Source organism: Acomys minous (assembly GCF_964271855.1).
Source record: "Acomys minous genome assembly, chromosome: 17".
Taxonomy (NCBI): domain Eukaryota; kingdom Metazoa; phylum Chordata; class Mammalia; order Rodentia; family Muridae; genus Acomys; species Acomys minous.
In genome coordinates, this window is record NC_140500.1 from 48,073,864 (window position 1) to 48,091,642 (window position 17,779).

General features: G+C 41.5%; 1 long non-coding RNA gene across 2 annotated transcripts in view; it reads left to right on the plus strand.

The window, feature by feature from the left end:
* Positions 1-17,779, plus strand: part of LOC311587765 — a 270,363-nt gene that overhangs the window by 128,120 nt on the left and 124,464 nt on the right. For both annotated transcript variants that reach the window (XR_014775963.1, XR_014775964.1), the window contains exon 3: positions 1,955-2,004. This is a non-coding gene — a long non-coding RNA (uncharacterized lncRNA). The remainder of the gene's footprint in view (positions 1-1,954; positions 2,005-17,779) is intronic.

The window sequence follows — 17,779 nt, forward strand, 5'->3', positions numbered from 1 at the left end:
TCTTTACATCATCCTTTTTAGTGCTGGCCTCTCTGGCTGGCTGGCTTTCTACATCTCTACATGAAAATACATTGTGCCACCTGAGCTGAGACTCTTTCTTTTTCTTGTGATTTTTATCCCAATGTTTCAGAAAACTTTAAAATCCCGAGGTTGTGGAAACTTATTTTGAGGGGTGCTGTTGTGCCAAAGAAATAAAGTTGCTATTCTTGTTCTATTTGAGTCATCAAAGTTACTAACTATAGATAATTGGCAGCTGTCTAAGTCCCCTGAGATTTTTGATCCTGTGAAGTCACCTATGCTCTCTCCCTCACTGGGTGACTTATTTTCAAATTTTCCAGTGTGGCATCTTAGACTCTCTGGTTTACATAATAAAAATCAAGACCTCTTTGTAAACCCCTGCAATCCTTTGATAGTAGATCGCTATAACGCAACCGTCCACAAGTTACACAGCAGAGACAGCCTCCTCAGTTACTTCTACACTCTTTCCAGTCAGCTTTGATCCCTCTCCCCCTGCTTTCCCAGACTCACAGTTCTGTCCTGCCTCAGGTAGCAAAGCCACTTCCTCCTGCCAAGAACAGCCAAGACTCTGCAGAAGCAACAGCTGGCCCAAAGTGATTTTTATCCTGTGGAGCAAGCCCCGCCACACATAGGCAGCCCATCACATGTCTAGGTGAGAAGCAGCCCAGACTGGCAATGCTTCTGGTTTTATTTGAAGTCCTTTTGTTTGGTTTGCATTAGTTCTTAATTTCTCTCACTGCTTTACAGAGCATATCCAGAAATATCTGAACAGATATAGTGATGATAATAATAATAATAATAATAATAATAATAATAATAATAATAATTCCAATTGCTAATATTAAGATAAAACTCATACCATAGTACTTTACTGCAATTAACCCACAAAATAAGGCACAATGCAGAGATGGTTATGGTCCAGAAGCCCAACAGGGTAGTTTGGAATGAGAACCTGTGTTTTTAGCATAAAAATTACTCACTAAATAGAAACTTAATATTTCCAAGTTTGACAGTATAGGGTTACTTTAGGGAATGTTCTTGTGAGTTATTACCTAAATATTTGTAGATTGGAGACTCTTGGGTATTTGTTTGTTTTTCCAATCTGGCAACTAAATGAACAGAATGATCTTGTCAGCTTTGAAACAAAACAAAACAAAAAAAAAAAAAAAAAAAAACCTGTCATAGGAGGAAAGGTCCGTCCACCCACCCCATCTGAAAACAGCCCCAGCATTTCCTAACTGCTCGGTTTCAAACTGCCAGACACAAGGTCACTGATGCCAGTGGTGACAGCTCCAGTGGACACATTTGTCTCCCTCCAAGTATGGCCTGAAACATCTGGCTGGGACAGAAAGTCATGGACACCTTGCTCACGGCTGCAGACAGATCCTGAACAATATGAGTCAGGGGAAGGAAGCAAGCACACCAAAACCTCCTGACCACCTATTTCCAGTCAAGAGAGATAAGGAAGCAATAACTTGCTACTAATGTGAATTCCAAGGAGGGAACTAAATAAATTGCCTCTACTTTACACACAGCACTATTAATCTATACAAATACTGGTCAATTAAATTAGATTACACTTGTAAAGTACCTGGCACCAGGGCTGGACAGTCAGGCTTCCTGTAAATCTTAGTGGCAATTAATAATAAATCATATTCTGCACTACTTAGCAGGTTTTTGGCATTGCATTTAAAATTCTCACAGAAGAGGTGACCTCGGTGCAAAACACCAAATAAAATGCTCTTTATAAATACTTTGGGCTTCAGGCACCAGTCCATGTGTGAACGGTCAGGTGTTCTACTTCTGAACACCTGAAGGCTATGGGTGGGCATTTGAGGATGGGCGATGGGGTCCCAGCATCACGGAGGTGATTGGTTGAAGGTATACAATCAATGAAGGCAAAATGTGACACATCCTCCACTTGCTTCCTTTGTAGACACTATGGACAGCAATAAACCATCAACGTTGGCCTTCAGCCACCTAACGGTAAGAGCCCACTGTGCTACCTACTCTAAGTTCATTTCTACTTTGATATGCATTTTTTTAAAAAAATCATTGTCTTTATAGATTCATATATCTGCTTTCCATGTTCAGAAATCACACTGATTCACTTGGCAGCATTTTTGCTGTTACTGCTTTTGTTGTTTTTGTTGTAGTTGTTGCTACAGCAGCTTGTAGTTATGGTCAGCTTTTGTCACCAAGGTAAGTCTAATCCTCTCAAGGAATGTGTGAAGCACTAAAAATATCAATGTCTCCTGATCTCTCCGGATAACTTGAAGACGCCTTTCCCTGATCGGTTTGAAGTTGCATTAACTATACAAAGGCATAAAATCATGACATTTACAAGATAACATAAGAAAGCAATTAGGCATAACCACAGGTTAAGTGGTTTTCATGCTTTTTAAAAAATAATTTGGAATTCGAGTTGAAACATACTGACTCTGCCAGTTACACATCCTTTGCCTTTTTCATGCCAGGTGGTTCTTTTGGCCTTTGCTTATAAGGTTTGTCTGACCAGAACCCCATCATCTCTTTACTCTTATCCAGGTCATTAGTTAAAACACACACAGTAGGCAGTTCATGCCAGTTACTGCATTCTGTCTCATCAAAGCAAATGTTCTTCTCGGTTTATGCTACATCCATTGGAGGAATAGGGCTCCTCTTTTCTTTCAGTAGACACTATCTACTGGGTGTGATAACATCCAAATGCAAGAAGTTGCATGAAATTAACACCAGCACTAGTCCCAGGGTTAAGAGATGATGATGCAACAGACCTTTGAGCCTCTGAGTATAATCATGCCTGAAACTATGTAGCAGGTGATTTTAAAATTCATAGTAAGCAATGCCTTCTCTCTACAGGTATATGGAATAGCACATCTTCACTTATTGTGGAAAGGCAGTAGTAAGTAACACACAATATGGTCAGGGCTGGAAACTCAATAGTGACCTAGAAGAGTGCAGTTCCTGGCTTACAGAAGTGATATCATTGTAAGAGGAACTAAGGAGTAAATGAGTCACCATTAACTAGCAACAGTGGAGAGATACAGAGGATGCGGGAGCCAACAGGTGCACCTAACCCAGGGGAGACTTCCTGGAAAGGTTTGCATTGGATGAATTCTGTCAGCTTTTCTGAGGGACTCAAATTAAAGATGTTATGCTTACAAATCAGGCTGAGTACATAGTGAGTAACACTGTTGACACCTGACCAGAGGGGACGTCATTGAAAATATGAAACTGTGACTTTTCCTTAAAATTCCCACTGGATTAGATTTCACCCTTTCATTCCATTTTAATGGCTGAATTTGCATTATTCATGATTATTTTCTCAAAAACATAGATTATCCCAGCTGTTCAGCTGCCATATATACAGTTTCCAAGCCCAACACCCACTCCCAATCAGAATTTTGGCCACAGCCCCAGTTGGTGCTGAGAGAGAACACATAAACTTTAAATACTATTACAATCTGTGATGGAAGGGATAAAATTCAGCAACTGACAGTGTGGTAGAACTGCACTGGGAAAGGAAAAAAAAGGCCCCTCCAAGTGCCCATATTCTCAACATGATGTATGCTGACACAGCAATTCTCTGACAGGGTTAGTAAAGCCATCAAACACCACAGACTTACAAAATCCATTTGTGGCTCTTTTTCTGAGGGAATAGTAAACTTAGGGTTTGAGTTACAGATTAAATTTTGGTAACTTATGAAGGACAATATGCATTCCCATGTGGCAAATATGATCTTCATATGTATTCAGTACAGACCACAAATCATAAGAGCCAAGGTTTTTTTTTTTTTTTAGCAACATCTGGCCTTAGGATATTCTCCCCAATTCCTGAATGGCTTTGTGAGGATTTACATGGTCACCGGCTGCATGTGTGCCAGAATATCTATGAAGGAGACCCAACACATGCGTGGATGGCATTCTGTCTCCAAGTCAAAAGGCTAGACTTCCTTTTGTGGCTAAGAGGTTCAGTATGCAGTGCTGTCAGGATCGGGGCTCGTGAGAAAGGCCAGCAGGTCAGCTGCCTCACCTAACATTCTGAGCTTGGTCACCAGGACCACACGGATCAAGGTGAGAACCAACCCTGAAAGTTGTACTCTCACCTCTATGCACACACCACAGCACATAGGCACACATACACATAGAATAAGTTTTAAAAATAGTTTTTAAATTTCTGTGTAAAGAGTGACTTCAAAACAGAAAAGCGTTAGGTGTGGCAAAATACTAAAATTAACATACATTTATATAGTCTTTTTGACTGAGGTAATTTAAATTGGAAAAATGTTCAAGAAGTCAGTTGGAAAATGTTGACTGGTCAGGTTTGATGACCACCAGTGGCCAAGACACTCTCAATGGCTGTTGCCTCCCTGTACTTAAATATCTGAGAGAGTCCTTTCCCACAGTTCATAAAACCGGCCAATAAAATCAACCAAATACTGGCAAAATGATCCATTAAGGTGTGTGTGTGTGTGTGTGTGTGTGTGTGTGTGTGTGTGTGTGTGTGTGTGTGTTTTAAAGATATTGTAGTTTCTGATGTGCTCCCTCATGGAAAAGTCACTCTGGAGAGTGACAGCCACCACCACAGAAAGACATTGGAGTCCCTTTCTGGGGAAGGTCACGTGAAGGATGATGAGATTTCTCACCTATTTGCCAACCCTATGTGAAGTTCAGCTCACCAGAGGTGCAGACATGACTGACACCTTAGCTGCAAACTTATGAGACTTGCAAACTCAAACTACCCAGTTAAGCTGCTGTAGGACAGCAGACGTCATGAAATGAAAGGTACCCATTATTATTTTAACTCACTATCGTGGGCTAATTTGTTCTGCAAAGACAAGCAACTCACCAGTGAAATAACCCAATCGTTTCTGTAAGTGGCTATTTAATAAGAGAAGGGTATTGTTCTATGTATCTGTCGGGGCTGACTACTGTTGAGACAGGAGGCCAATAGTACTCCTCTCCGGCTCCATTCATTTGCGGTTTGGAGTCTGATTGATTGCTATGTTCAGGATGTCTGTATCTCCGTTCAGTAGATACACAGTTCCAGGGCACATTGACATAATGAGCAATTAGCTTCTACTTCATCTGCAGAGAATTGTTTGGTCAAGATGCTCACACCTACTCATGCCCCTTGCATGTCTATCTGCACCGTGATCTTCAAGGAGTCGTGACCATAAACATCTTTAACTCCAACCTTTTTGTCAGCACACCAGCTGCATGGTCCCCAGGCCAAATCACAAACACCTTGACAGCAACCTGCGCCTCATTAAATTCACCCTGTCTCTCAAACAAATATCTTCAAGCAGAGGCGAGTCCTTCAGAATGTCAAATACTGACCACAGACACTGTGTCAGTCACATTCATTTCTGGTCAATCTTTCTGGTGTCTAAGGATAATAGTTTCTTCCATTTGAATTTTTTTCTTGCACAAGATGAATTATCTAGCACCAGATAGTACCAGCTAATCATGACAAGCCCCTGACATCCTTGCACTTTTCTCCTGTCTTGCTCTCCTTTCTCTGGGAACTCTCATAGCAACTAACAGCCTTCAGGTCTATGTACCTTGTATGTGTATCTGCATGTCTGTGTCTGGGTGGTTTGAATCTGGCTACTTTCTGGTACAGCAACCTCTTTCCTTTCTCTATCAATTCTACAATGCCTCCTTTCCTAAAAGTCCCAACATTTCACCCCTTTTTACCTCTGCATGCTGTTTCTCTTCCATTTGTCACAACTGAGGTTGACACAGAAACTGCCCCCTTGGTAGTTCTTGGGAGGGAGTCAGTTTCCTCCCTGTCTTGGTGCATTTGATCTTAGACACATCAAGTTAGTAAGTATTAAGCATTCCCAGCTGTATCAAAAATGTGCAAGTCAGGAGAGTAACCAGTCTACCTCTTTAGGACAGAGGCTGGGTCTGCCTGGCTCATCCTAGATCCTCTGCATGGGACCCACCAAGCAGACAAGCTGCTCTAACTTGGAGATGAAATAAAGGACCAACAAACCTTAATGCAAAGAATGTAAGCAACAGGTGCTTACAAAAAAAGAGAAAAAAAGCAGGTGAGATGTCCGAACTTTAGTATACTAAAACAAGAAGGATGGATGAATGTGAGCCCGCTTGGTCTACCATGAGCTCCTTAGAAAATGGCCACTCTCAGAATCCGTGTCTAACACGAGCTACTAATTCTGCTTTTGTTCCCCTGGCTCTTAAGGACTAGATGATATTTTTGTTGTGTTTACTGAATGATTTGGTGGTAAGATAGATTCAGGAGAGTTAGACCTGAGGTCTTTTTATCTTTCTATTAAGAAAAAAGAAAAAGTTGCAGGTGGGACAAAGAGTAGGCAGTGTGTTTTTCTCAGCAAGGAATATTAGAGGGACAACAAATGATCCATGCACTTCAGGAAGCCTACCTGCATTGTTTGGTTCATGCTACATGCATCGTGCAAGCCTCAAGTAGAACTACTTCTCTAAATATCAGCCGACAGAGGGACAAAAAACCAGCACACAATGGCACTCGACTTTTAATTCCTGTGACAGCTAAAACACCATTAAACTGTACTTCAAGGCTTTGAAGTACTAAAAAGTTCAGTCAGAAAATCGTGTATGGCCACATATCCAATTTAATAGCTAATGCAGTTCCCTCGCTCTGTAGTCGAGAAGACATTCGAAGTACAAAGGGGTGCTACTGGAAGCTTTAAAGACCCAAAGTAAAGGAGGCAAGCCTTTCAGCTCGCAGTGAAAGGAATGTGGAAGTCACTACCTCCTCTTCCCACTTCACATCCATTACCCAATCATAACAGACATTCTTCAGGGGTCAGGGAGATGATTGGTTCAGAGCTTGAGCTGTCTCCCAGATTGCCTCCTCCTCTGCAGCCTACAAACCATTGTTTCTGTTCTAGCACCTAATGTCCATGACCCTCCGCCGTCACGTCTGCAAATGTAGGTGACAATGGTCTATGCCTCAATTCAATACAGTGGTGCATTCCTGGTCACCCTAAGCCAGCACATAGTGAGAAACGGGAGTGATGTTTCTGTTTTCAGTCCTAGCAGTGGCGTTTCCATTTGCCATCATGGAGACTATTGAACACAGCGGCACCCTGAAGGAGAGTGACGCCCAACACAGAAATTCCTCATATGACAGAGGCCCAAGAAAGGGGGGGAAACCCACTGTCTGAACAAAACCCTCCACTACTCTTTAGTCACAGCTGTCTCAAAATGTAAAGCCTTCCCTTTCTGTTAATAACGATCCATATACTATATAGAACCTGACAGTACTGCAGGCATTTGGCTCAAGGCCTATGCCTAGGGTCGTGTCATTCCTTTAAGCATCTGTTTTCATTGTCATTGAAGGCTTTGGCATTTTTCACCTTAGTGCTTCCTCCCAACTTCGACCTTATATTGTATTATATTGCAAGGATTTGGCAAGGGAGGTTCTAAGAAAAGAGAAATACATAGCGACACATGACACACACGAATCTCCTTCACCTTCTATCCTACCCCATCTCCACCACCCCCTGTCCTAGCTTCATTCAGCATATATTTAGAGAAGCAATTCTATTCTAGCTTGCAGGGTGTGTGTAGTATGTAAAAAAAAAAAGAAAAAAGAAAAAAGAAGAAGAAGAAGAAGGGAAGAAAAAAAAAAAGGAACCCACTGATGGCATCCTGTCAAGGTGAATCATAGGTTATTTACAATATAGTCCTTCCCACTGACAACATAGAGACTTGTTTTAATCGCTATCTGGAGTTAACCCAGTGACACACCATGTCATTCAGCCTTGAAGCCTCATATATTAACCAGTGCAGTTCCAGTAATACTGTGTTACTCTGCAACTCTTATATATAAACCACCTGTTACTTGCACATCTGACGCTTAATTCTCAGGCCACCAAAAATAAATGTACAGCAGGAGAAATACAGGGGACTTACAAGTGATAATTTACTAGAGTGACAAAAACATGTAATGTTGTGGGAACAAGCTGGCTTCAAGCATTTCCTTATCTTAAAAAGTCTAACATATTTTTGTACAATGTGATAGTTTAAATAGCATGTGAAATCCATATTTCACAGTCAGGTTTACAAGTCTTTCTTGTACAAGCTGGAACTTGCAGAATTAAGGGTTCTGCTGTGGCTCTAGCCAAGCCTTTTGTAATGTGCAATACACACATCCCTTTCCTTCCTGTACCCTGATGTAAAAAAAAACTTCATGTGAATAAGTAAAAAGAAGCCAGTAAGTGTTACATAGGAAGAAAAATTTGCCTGTTTTGGTAGAAAACCAGGAGCATGTTGCTCATTGCTTCCATGTAAGGACTAAAAGCATTTAACAGTCACTCGACATTGAGAAATGATGTTGTGAATGGGTTATAAGCATGTACCCGTTGAGCAAATGTAATCATAAGGTTACATGGAGAATGTTTCAAAGTTCTTTTCAAAACCTAGAGAAAAACAAATGCCTAGGAGTTCGCCTATAAATTATGTATTTCAGAGAAGATTCACTGTCAAGGTCTATCAGAGATCACATTTCTAGAAATCTACATGGACTGCTCAATGTTTTGTTGGCTCATTCCACTAAGACTCTGTAGAAAATAGAAGCTGATAAATCCTGTAGTGCATGGCTTGTTTTGTTTTGTTTCTAACAGACATTATTTAAGCTATTCTCTTCTTTTGACATCATTGTCCTAAGAATGTAGGACCCCAAGCCAGATCATGTCACCTTCTTTGGGCTTGATGGAAAAGAGTGGTATTATAGTCAGTCCCCTCCCTGGCCAGGAATTAAAATAAAGAAATAGTTATGCTTATTTCATGCATCAGGAAAACCTAGGCAGGATGGTGGATGGGGTGCAATGGATAGAGTCTGCTTTCTGTGGTCATGGTTCATGTTCCTGGGTCCCAGGAAACAACAGAGATGCTCCTGCATTTCCTGTGCATACCAGGGGAAGACATTGGTCTTAGAGCCTAACAGCCTTTTAATTCCATAAGCTTCGATTCGTTTAAATAATCAGATACTTAGTGTCCCAGTCAGGAAATGAGGATTGAAATGGTCCTTGAATATAAATATCCATAATATGTCACTATAGAAATTAACTTACTTTTTTGTGAGAAGGGGATATTAAGTCTAGGAAAGTCCCTCATGTTGTAAGTGTAATGCATTCATTGCATCAGCCCTGAAGGATTGTGAGCAAAAGTCACAAAACAAAGTAGATTTAATGAAGAAGGGAAATGGAGATCAAAAAAGGGGGGGATAGAATTACTTTTTTAAAAATATTTCAGGAAGTTAGGGAAATAGTTCAGCTGGTAAAATGTTTGTCAAGCAGAATAAAGAGTGAGCCCAGTAAAGGATGATAGAGTCAGAAGAATCCCTGGAGTGAGCCAGACTCAGCCCAGCTGAATCATGAGTTCCAGATGTGAGAGAGAGAGAGAGAGAGAGACAGAGAGACAGAGAGACAGAGACAGAGACACAGAGACAGAGACAGAGAGAGACAGAGAGAGAGAGACAGAGAGAGAAAGAGACCCTGTCTCAAAAAACAAAAACAAACAAAAAAGGCAAGGTAGCTTCTGGCCTCCACAGTGTGTAATGTATATGCTCATACACACACACACACACACACACACACACACACACACACACACACACACCAAACACACAAACAAACAAAAACCACACACACATTAAAAATGCTGTAAAATGTTAGAATTTAAACTCAGAGACACTGAAGACATTAGGGAGTATTGAATGTCATGGGGCGGGGAGGGGTAATTTTCTGTGATAGGGGGGTTCCACAAGGCCACACGGGATTTACAATTTCACTAACTGCCCTGCCATATCCAAAAGGCACATCAATAATTCTGAAACACCCAAAGAACAGAATCTCGCTTATAAAGATCCTGTGACAATGAGGCTGTTTTGTGGGAAAAGACAGATCTCAACTGGCCAGCCCGAGTACCAGCTACAGTACATGGGGCTAGTATGCATGTCCAGTTGTGATAAGGGTCCCAACACTCATCAGACGGGTGGAGGAGAAGGTCTCTCTCTGTTCACTAGAGGAAGTAGGGATTTGTTCAGTTAGGTTAAACTGAATAATCCCAGTATCCTTGTTCTGGATGGATGACTAGTGCATATTTATTGTTCTACTGCGAGTTTTTCCAGAAAAATTAGGAAAATGAGAGAAATGGCTGGTGTTGGGAACTAAAGCTTGTGCGAATTAAAGGAGGAATGGCATTAGCACCATTATCACACTAGCAGTGAGTGCTCCTTGTGTTATCAGGAAACATGCTTACCAAGGGAGGGAAATGAGTGTGGCAGGGCATGACTGACAACACACCAAAAGATAGCTAGAGCCATCAAGAGCTGCCTGGAAATATAGGTGACATTATGATGTCATCTCAAAATGTCTCTCAACTTTATGCTTCTAACCTGATAATAAATTTGACTTGCCCTAATCCCAGGACCTCATATTATAATCACAGATGTGCACACATTGGTGAGAGATTAAATTTCCAAAGGTATGTTTTCAGTAAGTATCTAGAAATTCATACAAGATAGATATTACTGGCCTTCGTTTACCCACATTTAAGGGCTTTACCCTTAAAAATCAATTCCATTGAAAAAATTTAATCAGTGTATTAATCAAGGGCCTTTTTTGATGGGAAGAAAACCATGACAGAAACTGAAAGAGGATCTATACACTAACCTAACTGAAATGGCTATGGTGGAAGAGTTTCCAGCAACTAAGGAGTTAAACATTAGTAAAACATGGCTTCCTCCATTAGCATCATGCCTTCTGGGTTGGCTTCTTCCAGGCAGGTCCTTTCCTCTTGGGGACAGAAGGCAGTAGACTTACCTTTTCTCTCACAGTGGTTAAATCAAAAGTCTTTACATTGAGTGTCTGCTTATTTCTGCTACAGTGACCTCTCTTGAGCTGAGTTTATCTGTGGTCACTAGGGAGGTAGTCTGTGCTGATTTTCCTGGCCTGGGTCACTTGGCCATTCCAAAAGAGAAAAGAGCAGCCCATCTACATGAAATCTTCATGAAATGGATTAGACTGAGAGTTTATCTTCCAAAACAAGTACAAGTGTCTCATCACGTAAAAGGTAATAATGAATGAAATATGCACAGGGCAAGAAAAGCAGCAAAAGACAAGCAAAGTTGCCTGATGAGCACTGGATAAGCTTCTGTCAACCTGACACAAGGGAGGGCCATCTGGGAAGACAATCCTCGATTGAGAAAACACCTCTATCAGATTGCCACTAGCAAGACTGTGAGGGGTGTTTTCTTGATTAACACTTAATGTAGAAGGGATTGGCCAACTGAGGGTGATGCCACTCCTGGGTAGGTGGTCCTCAGCTGTATAAGAATGCAGCCTACAAACTATGGCACCAGCCAAGGACAATACAGGCCATAAACTTTAAACCCCTACCCAGATCTAGCCAATGGACAGGACATTCTCCACAGTTGAGTGGAGAGTGAGATGTGAGTTTCACACGTACTCTGGTGCCTCATATTTGACCATGTCCCCTGGATGGGGAGACCTGGTGGCACTCAGAGGAAGGATAGCAGGCTGCCAAGAAGAGACTTGATACCCTATGAACATATACAGTGGGAGGAGGTCCCCCTCAGTCACAGTCATAGGGGAGGGGAGTAAGGGGAAAATGGGAGGGAGGGAAGAATGGGAGGATACAAGGGATGGGATAACCATTGAGATGTAACAAGAATAAATTAATAAAAAAAAAAAGAGAGGGAAAAAAAAAGAATGCAGCCTACGTAAAATATAGGAAGCTAGCCAGTGAGCTGCTTTCCTCCATGGTCTCGTCACCAGCTCCTGCCTCTGCTGCTGACTGAGTTCCTGCCCTGACTCTCTTTCATGAGGGACTGTAAGCTGTAAGGTGAAATAAGTGCTTTCCTCCCCACATTGCTTTTGGCCATAGCATTTTATGACAGCAACAAAAATGCAACAAAGACACTAGCATGCAGAGGATGTTAGGATGCACCCTACTTTCATCTCAAGCATGGACTCCAAGTTCTTCAGGAGATGTTAGTGATGTTTCCAGAGGACAGCAACTGTCCAGCTCCGAAAGCACTTCTCCAAGAGCAAAGGTCTGCAGAATCTCGCTTTTCATCTCTCTTCATAGACTTAAAAAATACTAAATCAAGCGTTTGCAGGTAAGTGGTGGTCCCCTTGACTTTGTTGTTGTTGTTTTGTTTTGTTTTCAAGACAGGGTTTCTCTGTGTAGCCTTGGCTGTCCTAGACTCCCATTGTAGACCAGGTTAGCTTTGAATTCATCTGCCTGCCTTTGCCTCCCAGGTACTGGGATTAAAGGCATGTGCACCACACCCAGCTCCCTTTGACTTCTATTTTTTTTCCTCCTTTATTAATTTATTCTTGTTACATCTCAATGGTTATCCCATCCCTTGTATCCTCCCATTCTTCCCTCCCTCCCAATTTCCCCTTATTCCCCTCCCCTATGACTGTTCCTGAGGGGGATTACCTCCCCCTCTATATGATCATAGGGTATCAAGTCCCTTCTTGGTAACCTGCTGTCCTTCCTCTGAGTGCCACCAGGTCTCCCCCTCCAGGGGACATGGTCAAAGGTGAGGCACCAGAGTATGTGAGAAAGTAATATCCCACTCTCCACTCTACTGTGGAGAGTGTTCTGTCCATTGGCTAGATCTGGGTAGGGGCTTAAGGTTTACCGCCTGTATTGTCCTTAGCTGGTGCCTTAGTTTGAGCGGGACCCCTGGGCCCAAATCTGCCTATCATAATGTTCTACTTGTAGGTTTCTAGGACCCTCTGGGTCCTTCTACTTTGCCTTTCTCCCATGATCCTCTCATCTAGAATCCCACTAGAATGTCCTCTCCTCTGTCGCAGTTTCCTGGTAAGTGAAGGCTTTCGTGGGACATGCCCATTGGGTTAATATGCAGATATAAGTGAGTATATACCATTTGAGTCTTTCTGCTTCTGGGTTAACTCACTCATTATGATCATTTCTAGCTCAATCCATTTATCCACAAATTTCGGGAATTCCTTGTTTTTAATAGCTGAATAGTATTCCATAGTGTATATGTACCACAGTTTCTTTACCCATTCTTCTATTGAGGGACACTTAGGCTGTTTCCATGTTCTGGCTATTATGAATAAGGCTGCTATGAACATGGTTGAGCAAATTTTCTTGCTGTGTGCTGGAGCATCTTCTGGGTATATTCCAAGGAGTGGAATAGCTGGGTCTTGAGGAAGCCCTATTCCCATAAAGATGGAAGGATCTACCTTGCTCATGGATAGGGAGAATTAACATAATAAAAATGGCCATCCTACCAAAAGCAATTTACAGATTCAATGCAATCCCTATCAAAATACCTACACAATTTTTTAAAGACATTGAAAGTTCAATTCTGAACTTCATATGGAAAAACAAAAAACCCAGAATAGCTAAAACAATCTTGTACAATAAAAGGTGCTCTGGAGGAGTCTCCATACCTGATCTCAAACTGTACTATAAAGCAATAGTAATTAAAACAGCATGGTACTGGCACAGCAACAGGCTGGTTGATCAGTGGAATCGAATCGAAGACCCAGATATGAATCCACACACATATGGTCATTTGATTTTTGACAAAGAAGCCAAATCCATTCGATGGAAAAGGGATAGCATCTTCAACAAATGGTGCTGGTCTAACTGGATGTCTATGTGTAAAAAAAATGCAACTGGACCCATATTTGTCACCTTGTACAAAACTCAAATCCAAGTGGATTAAAGACCTCAACATAAAACCAGAGACACTAAATCACTTGGAAGAAAAAATGGGAAAGAGCCTGGAACATATTGGCACAGGAGACAACTTCCTGAACAGAACACCAACAGTCCAGGCATTAATGTCAACAATTAATAAATGGGACCTCATGAAGCTGAGAAGCTTCTGTAAGGCAGGTGACACAGTAAAGAGAACAAAGCGACAGTCTACAGACTGGGAAAAGATCTTCACCAACCCCACATCTGACAAAGGTCTAATATCCAAAATATATAAAGAACTCAAGAAATTAAATACCACCAAACCAAATAACCCAATTGAGAAATGGGGCTTGGAACTAAACAGAGAATTCTCAACAGAGGAATATCAAATGGCTGAGAAACACTTAAAGAAATGCTCAACCTCCTTAATCATCAGGGAAATGCAAATCAAAACAACGCTGAGATTCCATCTTACACCCATCAGGATGGCTAAGATCAAAAATTCAAGCGACACCACATGCTGGCGAGGATGTGGGAAGAGAGGAACACTCCTTCATTGTTGGTGGGATTGCAAACTAGTACAACCACTTTGGAAATCTATCTGGTGCTATCCCTTTGACTTCTTAATGACCAACTTTATGCAGTGAGATCAGTCATTCAACTGATCCTTCACAGTTAAAAAAAAACAAATCCAAATATCCAACTGACTCTTTTCAGTCTAGGGTTTTAAAATTCCTAGACAGTGTCTCCTTCATCAGCATGTACAGGGTGTTTGTTTGTTTGTTTGTTTGCTTGGGTTGGTTTGGTTTTTTGTTTTTTTCATCACTTTTCTTTTCTGATTTCTTCTGCTCTGCTCCTTTCATATCTGCTGTGTGTTTTATATCCATGTGTATTCTCACAAAAAGATCCTTGAATTCAACTTCATATCCTTTTATTAGTCAAATAGAGATCACATTAAATTTTATATTATCCTATTTACCCAACAAAGAGTCTCCAAATAGTTTCCGGCACTATTTAAAGCCCTTCGGTCATATGTGGCCACCCCCATGTCAGTGAAGATGATAGCTCACCTAATTAAATGTGTAATTCACATTCTACTGTAGGGGACAGTCAAGGGCTCCTCTGTGTCTCTTCATCCGCAACTGCCCAGCACCACCTGTGGCCATCAGAATATGAGGGCAACTTTGCAGACTACATTGTCTGACCAAATCTTCCCAACTCATGAGGGAGGTAGAGCAGGCTCCACTGACCCCATTTCCCAGATATCACAGAACAGAGACATCAAGTACAATATACAATTCGTTCAATCATCTAAGAAAGATCTACCTACAACACACAGGTTCTACCTAGATTTTTGAAGTTGCGTCGGCTAACATTATTGACCTGGGCAAACTCCTCATGAGTCCTATAAGGGGTAGTGATAAGTGCAGTAACAACCAGCATGCATGTGAAATGAAATAGTGGTCATCTAAAAAAAATCAGAATTTCTGACCTCACATTTAAAGGACTGCTTACCGTAGATGGCAGTGTGGCCGAATACCCAAGGATATGAGATATCTTCACTTTAGTGACTGGTGTGCAGGACAGGTGTTTAAAAAGGCACTCTGTAAACTCCAGTTAAGGCCGTGCTGCCAACCCACAACAGCGCTGACCATGGGTTCTTCATCCATGCAGCATGGTAAGTTGAGGCAACTTCGCTCCATCTCAGGCATCCTTGGCTGCAGAGCATCTCCTTGGCAAGCTTGCCTCTCACCATAGAAATCTTCACAAAGGAAAAGCATAATTCACATAAGAAAAGGTGTCATTTTCCCAAATGAAAAGTGTCAGTGTATAGATACTATATGATAAACAGTCAACAGAATTCAAATTGCTACCTATGATGAGCATAGGAAACAGTATGAGAGCAGATAAGGACAGCAGCAGATGAGTTAGGAAAACAAGAACATAAAATAGAAACACAGTAGCAACCAACGAGCAAACAAGTACTGTAGAGTTCAGTTAGCAAAGTCCTACAAGTTAAAATAATGATGGGCTAGGGTACCATCTCATACTCCTCATAAGAAACTTCAGGACTCACTTGAGTTCCTTATGATTGCTTTTCTAAGCAGTTTGGTAGCAGGTCAATACTTTTCAAAGGGATCTAAGGTACAGTCTGGTCACTTGATTTCTACACAACCACTGTAGAAATCCTAAGACATTTCATTTGTGAAACTGCATCGTAAACAAACTGCACATCTATCATTAGGAAAACAAAGACTAATGTACATTTTAAATGAAAGTGTTGTAGCTATGTGACTCATTGTGGAGAGTTATCAAGAACCCAAGGCAGAGAGGAATATATTGCAGATTGTTGTAGATGTCACAACTGAATATTTTCACACTCCATACAATATATACAAATGTATAATACACAACAGAGCCATGGTAGATGTTCATTCAGTGTTGAACTGAAAACTTCCCACTCAAACATAAGCATGAGGTGACATGGTATTTCCAAGAGAAGGACTTCCTGTACTATGCATTTTAGCATTTCCTTCTTGGATGATTCTCTTCAGTGAGTCTTCCCAAAAGTCTACCACATCCCACTGCTGCTCAAACATCCAATAACGTTCATGCCACCCAGAAACTTATTAAGAATATAGAATTAGGGCCCTATCCCAGGCCCACAAATTCCGAATCTGCAGAATATGTGTGCTCACTTTAAAATGTAGGAAGTACAGATGTACAAATCTAGCCACACACAAGACTAAATTTTTGTTTTGGGTTTTTTTTCTTTGTTTGGTTTTGTTTGTTTGTTTGTTTGTTTGGCTTTTCATTTAAACTCCTGAGCCCAAGTCCTGGCTCAACCATTAATGCTTGTGATCTTTGAAAAGGTAATTTTGCTCACCTAGGTCTCCAGTTCTGTATTCCCAAATGGTAATGAATGTGAAAGCCTATGTCTCAGGTGGTTGTATAATACACTGTCCACTAAGGAGAGCTTGGTACAGCCACGAGACTGGGACTTAGATGTTACTTTGGTTATTAATGAGACTCTTGAAAGAAATAAAATCAACAAAGTAGAACATAGAGGAAAAAAACATCAAGGAGAGAAAGAGGGGGGTGGGGACAGTAAAACAAATCCCTGAAGGGGCAGTCACTCGGCTGGAGGGGATGGAGGAGCAGGAAAGGTTTGCGTGTACATTATGCTGTAGAATCAACTGCACGTGGCTATTCCTTCCCTCCTTCCTTCTTTCCTTCCTTCCTTTCTTTCTTTTCTTTTTCCTTCCTTCTTTCCTTTCTTTCTTCCCTATTTCCTTCCTTCCTTCCTTCCTTTCTTCCTTCCTTCCTGGCACAAAATATAGTGGTAGTAGATGCTTGTTTGGGTATTTTGCATCTCATGCCTTATTTTCTGATGTTTTGACAAGAAAAATCTATGTATATTCACCAAGAAGAGTTTTTACATTTTTTGCAGATGGAATTTTCTATCCACTCTTTTTCAATTCCTAAAATATAACAGAGGTAACGAGGAAGCCCTATCACCTTTCTTGGGGGCTGCCTCCTTCGTGCATCCCATGATGCTCTGTTCACAGCATCCTGCTCCCAGCAGGGTGCAAAACACTTGTTCTCTCACCTGGACCATCTCCAACTCTTACCTTGCTGCAGTGAACACTAGAAGGGCAGCAAGAAGCAGCACTGAAAATAGCAATTCCGGGGCTATCTCACTGCCTGAGGTCACTGAAACAGCTGTTTCACATACACATGAAGTCTCTGCCACTGCCACTAATACTGGACCTTCATTGCTTCAGTATCTTAGCTTTGAATTCTTGTGCTATATGTGGTTTCTGTCGCCTCCCCACATCCAACAAGTTTCTCTGCCTCTCTCTGTGTCTGCCTTTCAGTACATCTGGAACCCCTTGGCCGAGTCATCTATTCACCGGACCAAGCCTGTGTGTGCTAGGCCTTCCAGCCACCAGCTACCACTACACAATTGTCCAGCTGCACCCACTCCAAGCACAGAGGCTTCAGTGAATCTTTGACAGTGAATGTCAGGCTACCTTTGACC